We start from the raw sequence: 8860 nt of genomic DNA on the forward strand, positions 1-8860 counted from the left end.
TGGTTACCGGTATAGGTCAGGTTCGGTGTACAAGCAATCACTTAAAAACTTACACATAACTAACACGTATCAAGCATATAAGTAAACAGTGGGTTACTGGGCCGGCCTAAATAATTAAGCAGTCAACAGCAACACATAATCCATTTAACAGATAGTCCAAGTTAACACAGAATGGCCCAATAACCAAAATGAACAGCCCACTCGCAACCGGCTGGTCTCGAGTCGCAACCAGGTGGTTTCGGCTTGTCACGTTATGGTTGCGAGTCGTAACCGTGGTCTCGAGTCATCATGCTGTGGTTGCGAGTCGCAACCGACGTAGTCTCGAGTCGCAATCGTGTGGTTTCGAGTAGTCATGCAGTGGTTGCGAGTCGCAACTACGTGGTCTCGAGTTGTCATGCCTTGGTTGCGAGTCGCAACGGCGCAGTTGCGAGTCGGAATGCTGTCATTTTCATGTACACGTGATGATGCAGATATGACAGTCCAATTTGTACCGAGAATTCAGACCCAAATCCGGAAATGACCAATAAGGTTTCACTAACACTTTTCCTAAACTGCCTATTAGAAAACATAGATCAAACTTTGCCATTTCTAAAACCTTCAACCCATATTCAAACAAGTTCATCTTATGTTCATCATTTTTAGGGTTTTCATGTCAAACATAATCACACATTTTTGAACCAAAATCACACATATTTCAAGCAAGATCATCATGCAAGAACAAGAACATGCATTTTTGTAACTTTAGACATGGTTCGGTTGGCATAATCATTCCTAAATCACTATTCTTTTGGCCATGTAAACATATTATCATGCTTTCATACACAAGGGTTTTCACATATAGTTCAAGTTTCACAAACCATCCTAAAAATCATACATAAAACTACTAACCAAGCATTTTTCTATTTCATAAACATATCATTCAAGCAAACATACAAGGCATTTATTACACACACTAACCGGTTTGTGAAGAAGGAGCCGAAAACAAAGGAAGAAGGTGAGGGAAGATGAAGTGTCCGTATGGTGATCTTGTCTGAGATTCCTGACCGAGAGCCTTGCTTGAACCGAAAGTTAGAAGAAGAGTGGTGTTGTTGTTGAAGGTTTACTAGTTGAGAGGAAATTAGGAGAAGTGTGTTTGTGTGTTTGTGTAAAGTGAAGGAAAGTGGGGAAGGTGGGGTATATATATACCAAGGGATGTTTCGGGTTGGGCTTGGGGTTTCGGCCCAAACCGGTTACGGCTCATCGGCCCACTCGAGACCGAGTGGCCCACTCGCAACCGCCCGGTTGCGAGTCATGGTCTCGGGTCGTGGTCTCGACTCTTATATATTTATATATAATACACATACACAACACATATCATGCACTAAAGTCACGTTTCCATTTAATAATATTTATATACACACAAAATATTACAAGGTGATCGTTCGGAAAAACCTCGAGTGTCACATTATCCCCAAGTTTTAAGAACTTTCGTCCCGAAAGTTAAGGCAGCCACTGTCAAGCTAGCGTGTTTCAACGGGGTGTCACATCATCCCCCCGTTAGTTTGGAATTTCGTCCCGAAATTCGGTTGTAGCTTCAGTGCTGGGGTTTTCGTTTGGGAATAACTGGGGATACTTGGACTTCATCTGGTCCTCCCGCTCCCAGGTAAACTCTGGGCCGCGTCGTGAGTTCCAACGAACTCGCACAAGGGGTATCTGGCTACGTTTGAGGGTTTTGATCTCTCGATCCGTGATCTCAATCGGTTCCTCAGTAAAGTGTAGCTGTTCATCAATCGTCAGTTCCTTAAAAGGAATTACAAGTGTCTCATCCGACAAACACTTCTTCAGGTTAGATACGTGAAAAACGTTGTGCACTGCACTCAGCTCTGCAGGCAGGTTTAATCTATAAGCAACCTTACCGATCTTCTCGGTAATTTCGAATGGTCCAACATATCTTGGATTCAGCTTGCCCCGTTTACCGAAACGGACCACACCCTTCCAGGGTGAGACTTTAAGTAGAACCCGGTCCCCGACCTGGAATTCTAACGGTCTCTTACGCTTGTCAGCGTAGCTTTTCTGACGGTCACGAGCTGCCGCCATGCGTTGACTGATCTGGGAAATCTTTTCTGTTGTGTCTACCACTAGTTCTGGGCCTGTGAGTTGACTGTCACCTATTTCCGCCCAGCAAAGAGGTGATCGGCATTTACGACCGTACAATGCCTCAAAAGGTGCCGCCTGAATACTAGTGTGGTAGCTGTTGTTGTAGGAGAATTCCACCAACGGTAGATGCTTCTCCCAGTTCTTGCCAAAATCGATCACACATGCTCTAAGCATGTCTTCCAGGGTTTGGATGGTGCGTTCAGACTGCCCATCCGTTTGCGGATGATAAGCGGTGCTCATGTCCAAACGTGAGCCAAAGGATTTGTGCATAGCTTGCCACAACTCGGAAGTAAAACGAGCGTCTCGGTCGGAAATAATAGAAGTTGGCACCCCGTGCCTGGAGACTACTTCCTTCAAATAGATTTCTGCCAAGGTAGAAAACTTGTCTGTTTCCTTAATGGCCAGAAAGTGTGCAGACTTAGTCAAACGATCTACTATCACCCAAATAGTATCATTCCCGCGTTGAGATCTAGGTAGCCCTGTAACAAAATCCATGGAAATCTGTTCCCATTTCCATTTCGGGATTTCGGGTTGCTGTAGTAGGCCTGCTGGTTTCTGATACTCGATCTTGACTCTTGCGCAGGTCAAACATTTGCCAACGTAGGCCGCTACGTGGGCTTTCATGCCAGGCCACCAGTATGTGGCTCTTAAGTCGTGGTACATCTTATCTGCACCAGGATGTACTGAATAACGGGACTTATGGGCTTCGTCCATCACAAGCTCTCGTAGATCTCCGTAAAGTGGGACCCAAATGCGCCCTGCCACATAGTAGGCGCCGTCTTCTTTCTGTTCTAGTTGTTGTCTCGATCCTCGCAGGGACTCAGCCCTGATGTTTTCCGGTTTCAAAGCTTCAATCTGAGCATTTCGGATCTGAGTAGGAAGACTAGACTGGATGGTAAGTTGTAATGCTCGCACGCGCTTTGGTACAGTGTCTTTCCGGCTGAGGGCGTCTGCCACAACATTGGCCTTGCCCGGATGATACTTTATGGCGCATTCATAATCGTTCAGAAGTTCGACCCATCGACGTTGTCGCATGTTTAATTCCTTCTGCTTGAAAATATGCTCGAGACTCCTGTGATCGGTGTAAATGGTGCACTTGGTACCGTACAGGTAATGTCTCCATATCTTAAGCGCAAATATCACCGCTCCTAATTCCAAGTCGTGTGTTGTGTAGTTCCTTTCATGTGTCTTAAGTTGTCGGGATGCGTAAGCAATGACTTTCTCGCGTTGCATCAACACGCAACCGAGCCCATGAATAGACGCATCACAGTAAACCACAAAGTCGTCCGTTCCTTCAGGTAACGAGAGAATTGGAGCACTGCAGAGGTTATCCTTAAGCCTCTGAAAAGCAGATTCCTGTGCTTCATTCCACTTGTAGGTGACGCCTTTCTGAGTGAGTGTCGTGAGAGGTTGTGCAATCTTTGAGAATCCTTGAATGAATCTGCGGTAGTAACCTGCCAATCCTAAGAATTGGCGAACTTCAGTGGGAGTCTTAGGGGTAGGCCAATTCTTTATAGAGTCGATCTTAGCCGGGTCGACGTGGATTCCGTCCTTGTTAACCACGTGCCCAAGGAAATGGACTTCTCGAAGCCAGAAGTCGCATTTCGAGAACTTGGCATACAGTTGCTCATTGCGAAGGAGTTCGAGGATAAGGCGTAGGTGCTGTTCATGCTCTTCCTGACTTTTCGAGTAGATCAAGATGTCGTCTATAAACACAATCACGAACTTGTCGAGGTAGGGTTTGCATACTCGGTTCATAAGATCCATGAACACTGCAGGGGCGTTGGTCATTCCAAAGGGCATAACGAGGAATTCATAATGACCATAACGAGTTCTGAATGCAGTTTTGGAGATATCTTCGTTACGGACCCTTAACTGATGGTAGCCTGATCGCAGGTCAATCTTAGAGTAGTAGCTCGATCCTTGCAGTTGATCAAACAAATCGTCGATTCGAGGGAGAGGGTAACGATTCTTGATGGTAACCTTGTTCAACTCACGATAGTCTATGCACATTCGGAATGTGCCATCCTTCTTCTTAACAAAGAGTACCGGTGCTCCCCAGGGTGATGAACTAGGGCGGATAAATCCTTTATCCAATAGTTCTTGTAGTTGCGTCGAGAGTTCCTTCAATTCTGCGGGGGCTAGTCGATAAGGCGCACGAGCTATAGGCGCTGCTCCGGGAGCTAGCTCGATTTGGAATTCGACCTGACGATGGGGAGGGAGTCCAGGTAATTCCTCAGGAAATACCTCGGGATAGTCGCGTACTACCGGAAAATCCTCAATCCTCTTCTCCTTTTCCTGCGTGTTGGTAACAAGTGCCAAGATAGCGGTGTGCCCTTTCCGTAAACACTTCTGGGCCTTCAAGAACGAGATAATGCCGGAGATTTCTCCACCCTTGCCACCTTGTACAATGAGGGGTTTGCCAGAACGGCGAGGAATACGAACTGCTTTCTCTTGACAGAGGATCTCAGCGCGATGCTTGGATAACCAATCCATACCAATAACGACGTCGAAGCTTCCAAGAGTAACAGGGAAAAGATCGATACTAAATGTCTGACCAGACAACTCTAGTTTGCAGCCTTTGACAACATGTGAGGCTTCGATGTTTCTTCCATTAGCTAACTCGACGATATGAGGAGAACTTAGTAACGAAAGCGGACGCTTAAGCTTCTTACTAATACGTAGGGATACATAACTAGCATCGGCACCGGAATCAAATAACACAGAAACACAACGATCATCGAGTAGGAACTTACCCGTCACGACATTGGGGTCATTCCTTGCTTCACCAGCTCCAATCACGAAAGCCCTTCCTCTAGCACCATTCCCAGCATTGTTGTTCTGGTTGTTGTTCCCAGCTCCCTGATTATTGTTGCGATTCTGATTCAGTTCAGGGCAATCCTTCTTAAAGTGCCCCTCAGCTCCACACTTAAAACATGCCCGGTTGTTTCCCTGCTGCTGTTGCTGTTGGGGTTGCTGCTGGTTCTGTCTAGCTGGGAACTGACTTCTGCAATCCTTGGCCTCATGCCCCATTTTGTTACATCGCTGACACTGACCCTTCACACACTGCCCGCTGTGATGTCGATTGCACTTGTTGCACTTGGGGTGGTTTCCACGATAGCCACCCTGTTGTTGAGCGCCCTTGTTGTTTTCGGTTTTCCTTTGCTGTGCTGGGGCCTGAGTGGGGTTAGCATCCTTGCTTGGATTTCCTTCCCACTTACGTTTGTTGTCACTAGAAGTTCCGACGGTAGCATTGATCCTTTTGGGCAACCGGCCCTCTTCTACGGCCTGATCAGTAAGTTTGTGAGCAAGTCGAACAATCGGCTGAATGGTAGTGTAGTTGGCTGTAGTGACATGGCTTCGAATCTCTGGAGCCAAACCTTTGATATACAGTTCGATCCTTCGGTACATAGGTCGGGACAGGTTTGGGCAAAGAGCAGCATAATCATTGGACAACTTGGTGTAAGTTTCAATTTCCGACCCAACCATCTTGAGCTCGTAGTACTCATTCTCAAGCTTGTGGATGTCATCCCGGTGACAGTATTCATCCTTAATCATGTCCTTGAAATCCTCCCACGCAGTAGCATTAGCAGTTTCCAACCCAAACATCTGAATCTGCGCCTTCCACCAAGAAAGCGCGCTTCCTTCAAGCGTAGCAGTAGCAAACTTCACCCAGTTCGCAGGGGGACACTCACAAACAGCAAAAACAGCTTCAATCTTCTCAATCCAATGCAGAAGACCTATGGCACCCTCCGTGCCGTTGAAAGGGAGAGGCTTGCAATCCATGAAAGTTTTGAAAGTACACACTGGTGGTTGCGCAGGTGCATGCTGACCTATTCGTGAGAAGCGAAGCGTATAGGTTTAGAGGCGAAAAGTCGATGTGGCGGTAGGATCTAAACATCCTAAAACAACGAGCTTACCTATAGGGTGAGCTGCGAAAGCTGCAGCCACTGTGTTGAGCAGGTTAGTGAACTGAGCCTGTGTCATGTTGATGTTTCCTCTTCCACGTCCACTCATTGTCTTCATAACCAGAAAACAAAGTATGAGTGTGATGTCGTAGTGTAGCGAGAATGAGATAGAAGAGAGAGGTGTATCTATCTAGTTTAGGCACACTAGTACGTATAGCATAACAGGAAACATAAAGTAAGCAACAAGTAAACACTGGTCCGAGCTATGAGGTCAAATGTGTCGAGCCTTGCACTTGGAGTGTAGTGTCGTTACGAGTCACGGGTTATAGTCTGGTTTTCTCCAAAAAGATTTTCCCCTTTTTAAAACCAAATTCACTATAACCAATGGCTCTGATACCAATCTGTCACACCCCCAAAATCCACCTGCGGATAACACCCGCTTCGGGGGCGTGACTGACCAGGATCCAGCCACCAATTATACCGAATACTTAAGTTGATAACAAAAGTAATACTTACTATTCATAAGCTTAGCAAATATTGAGTTCAGAGTTTAAAGTTTTAAGTTCAAAACAGTGATAAGTAGCGGAAGCATAAGTAAGGTAGTTTAAAACAAAGTTCATGATTCAAAATAAGGTAACACCCAACACAAGGGTGAACAGACACTACACGTTCCCAAGCTGCAAGCTCCTTCGTCACTGGTTACCTGCAAAGCATGCAGTAAGGGGTCAACAATAATGCTGAGTGAGTTCACTAGTTGTCCAGTTTTAATTACCAAAAACTTTGTTTCACCGGTTAATTTATCCGTTTATACATGCCCTGGGGAGCTACCCCAAAAGTTAGCGACTAAACTGTTTTTCCAATACCGAACACTAGGTAACCGTTGCGTATCCGCAGGATGCCCCGATGTCAATGTTCTATCATCATTGACGGATTTCTGAGTACATTAGTTCACGACCGTCCCAAACCAGGGCACGGTGTGAGGCTGGTAAACACCTAAATAGCGCTATCAACTAATAACCCGCTCGCCTGAACCCGGCGACTAATCGGTATTTGTAGTAGGGACTTGAGTGATAGAGTTTCGTTTAGTGCCGTTAGTTGCAATCCGTATAAACAGTAATTAACCAAAAGGTTTCCCAATACCAGGGAAAGAAAAGTAAGTTTGTTCCCAATAACTAGGGAAGGTATATAAATGGTATCCCCTTTTGCCAGGGGATAGAGTTGTTAGTCTCGTGTCCCAAACCACCGGGACGCATGCTTTTAAGTTGTAAACTCACCTTGGGTTGCTCGGTAGGTTTAGGTTACTTGTCAATCACGTTGGTCACCACGTCCTAACATGGTTACCGGTATAGGTCAGGTTCGGTGTACAAGCAATCACTTAAAAACTTACACATAACTAACACGTATCAAGCATATAAGTAAACAGTGGGTTACTGGGCCGGCCTAAATAATTAAGCAGTCAACAGCAACACATAATCCATTTAACAGATAGTCCAAGTTAACACAGAATGGCCCAATAACCAAAATGAACAGCCCACTCGCAACCGGCTGGTCTCGAGTCGCAACCAGGTGGTTTCGGCTTGTCACGTTATGGTTGCGAGTCGTAACCGTGGTCTCGAGTCATCATGCTGTGGTTGCGAGTCGCAACCGACGTAGTCTCGAGTCGCAATCGTGTGGTTTCGAGTAGTCATGCAGTGGTTGCGAGTCGCAACTACGTGGTCTCGAGTTGTCATGCCTTGGTTGCGAGTCGCAACGGCGCAGTTGCGAGTCGGAATGCTGTCATTTTCATGTACACGTGATGATGCAGATATGACAGTCCAATTTGTACCGAGAATTCAGACCCAAATCCGGAAATGACCAATAAGGTTTCACTAACACTTTTCCTAAACTGCCTATTAGAAAACATAGATCAAACTTTGCCATTTCTAAAACCTTCAACCCATATTCAAACAAGTTCATCTTATGTTCATCATTTTTAGGGTTTTCATGTCAAACATAATCACACATTTTTGAACCAAAATCACACATATTTCAAGCAAGATCATCATGCAAGAACAAGAACATGCATTTTTGTAACTTTAGACATGGTTCGGTTGGCATAATCATTCCTAAATCACTATTCTTTTGGCCATGTAAACATATTATCATGCTTTCATACACAAGGGTTTTCACATATAGTTCAAGTTTCACAAACCATCCTAAAAATCATACATAAAACTACTAACCAAGCATTTTTCTATTTCATAAACATATCATTCAAGCAAACATACAAGGCATTTATTACACACACTAACCGGTTTGTGAAGAAGGAGCCGAAAACAAAGGAAGAAGGTGAGGGAAGATGAAGTGTCCGTATGGTGATCTTGTCTGAGATTCCTGACCGAGAGCCTTGCTTGAACCGAAAGTTAGAAGAAGAGTGGTGTTGTTGTTGAAGGTTTACTAGTTGAGAGGAAATTAGGAGAAGTGTGTTTGTGTGTTTGTGTAAAGTGAAGGAAAGTGGGGAAGGTGGGGTATATATATACCAAGGGATGTTTCGGGTTGGGCTTGGGGTTTCGGCCCAAACCGGTTACGGCTCATCGGCCCACTCGAGACCGAGTGGCCCACTCGCAACCGCCCGGTTGCGAGTCATGGTCTCGGGTCGTGGTCTCGACTCTTATATATTTATATATAATACACATACACAACACATATCATGCACTAAAGTCACGTTTCCATTTAATAATATTTATATACACACAAAATATTACAAGGTGATCGTTCGGAAAAACCTCGAGTGTCACACCAATAACGTCGAAGTTTGTTGATTTATGTTTGCTAAT

This window comes from Helianthus annuus, chromosome 11 (genome assembly GCF_002127325.2).
Source record: "Helianthus annuus cultivar XRQ/B chromosome 11, HanXRQr2.0-SUNRISE, whole genome shotgun sequence".
In the NCBI taxonomy this organism is placed as follows: Eukaryota; Viridiplantae; Streptophyta; class Magnoliopsida; order Asterales; family Asteraceae; genus Helianthus; species Helianthus annuus.